This window comes from Meles meles, chromosome 4 (assembly GCF_922984935.1).
Source record: "Meles meles chromosome 4, mMelMel3.1 paternal haplotype, whole genome shotgun sequence".
NCBI lineage: Eukaryota > Metazoa > Chordata > Mammalia > Carnivora > Mustelidae > Meles > Meles meles.
Genome location: NC_060069.1, coordinates 89,598,087 through 89,599,818, shown reverse-complemented (window position 1 = coordinate 89,599,818; position 1,732 = coordinate 89,598,087).

Here is a 1,732-nt window from a genome sequence, read left to right as displayed (position 1 = left end):
AACCTGAGCGGATTACTTAGTCTGGCCCCCAGTAAGGGTAGTGCAATTCTGCCTGGGGCAAAGACACTCGAGAGTCACTACAACAGGCCCCTGCGCAAGAAGATCAACAAAAAATCCAGCCAGGATTAAGTTCATCTACCAAGGAAAGCAGGTTCAATAGCTAGGACAGCAGCGGAATTCCAGAGGAGGAGAAAGCAACGCATGGAACTCATGGCTTTCTCCCTATGATTCTTTAGTCTTCTGGTTCATTTAATTTTTTTTTCAATTTTTTTTCTTTCCTCTTTCTTCTTCTGCTAATTTTTTAAAAACTTTTACCCTTTTCTTTTTTAACGTTTTTTAACTAGTTTATCTAATATATATATTTTTTCTTTCTTTTTATATTTTTTCTTTATTTCTTTTTTTTTTTTTAACTTTTGTCCTTTTTTTTTCCTGAATCTCTATCCCCTTTCTCCCCACCCACAATTTGGGGTCTCTTCTGATTTGGTTAAAGCGAATTTTTCTGGGGTCTTTGCCACCCTTTTAGTATTTCGCTTGCTCCTTCATATACTCTTATCTGGACAAAATGACAAGGCGGAAAAATTCACCACAAAAAAAAAAAAAGAACAAGAGGCAGTACCAAAGGCTAGGGACCTAATCAATACAGACATTGGTAATATGTCAGATCTAGAGTTCAGAATGACGATTCTGAAGGTTCTAGCCGGGCTCGAAAAAGGCATGGAAGATATTAGAGAAACCCTCTCTGGAGATATAAAAGCCCTCTCTGGAGAAATAAAAGAACTGAAATCTAACCAAGTTGAAATAAAAAAAGCTCTTAATGAGGTGCAATCAAAAATGGAGGCTTTCACTGTTAGGATAAATTAGGCAGAAGAAAGAATTAGTGATATAGAAGACCAAAGGACAGAGAATAAAGAAGCCGAGCAAAAGAGGGACAAACAGCTACTGGACCACGAAGGGAGAATTCGAGAGATAAGTGACACCATAAAGTGAAACAACATTAGAATAATTGGGATTCCAGAAGAAGAAGAAACAAAGAGGGGAGCAGAAGGTATATTGGAGAGAATTATTGGAGAGAATATCCCTATTATGGGAAAGGGAACAAGCATCAAAATCCAGGAGGTGCAGAGAACCCCCCTCAAAATCAACAAGAATAGGTCCACACCCCGTCACCTAATAGTAAAATTTACAAGTCTTAGTGACAAAGAGAAAATCCTGAAAGCAGCCTGGGAAAAGAAGTCGGTAACATACAATGGTAAAAATATTAGATTGGCAGCAGACTTATCCACAGAGACCTGGCAGGCCAGAAAGAGCTGGCATGATATATTCAGAGCACTCAACGAGAAAAACATGCAGCCAAGAATCCTATATCCAGCTAGGCTATCATTGAAAATAGAAGGAGAGATCAAAAGCTTCCAGGACAAAAAAAACTGAAAGAATTTGCAAACACCAAACAAGCTCTACAGGAAATAATGAAAGGGGTCCTCTAAGCAAAGAGAGAGCCTAAAAGTAGTAGATCAGAAAGGTACAGTGACAATATATAGTAACAGTCACCTTACAGGCAATATAATGGCACTAAATTCATATCTCTCAATAGTTACCCTGAATGTTAATGAGCTAAATGCCCCAATTAAAAGACACAGGGTATCAGAATGGATAAAAAAACAAAACCCATCTATATGTTGCCTACAAGAAACTCATTTTAGATGCAAAGATGCCTACAGATTTAAAGTGAGGG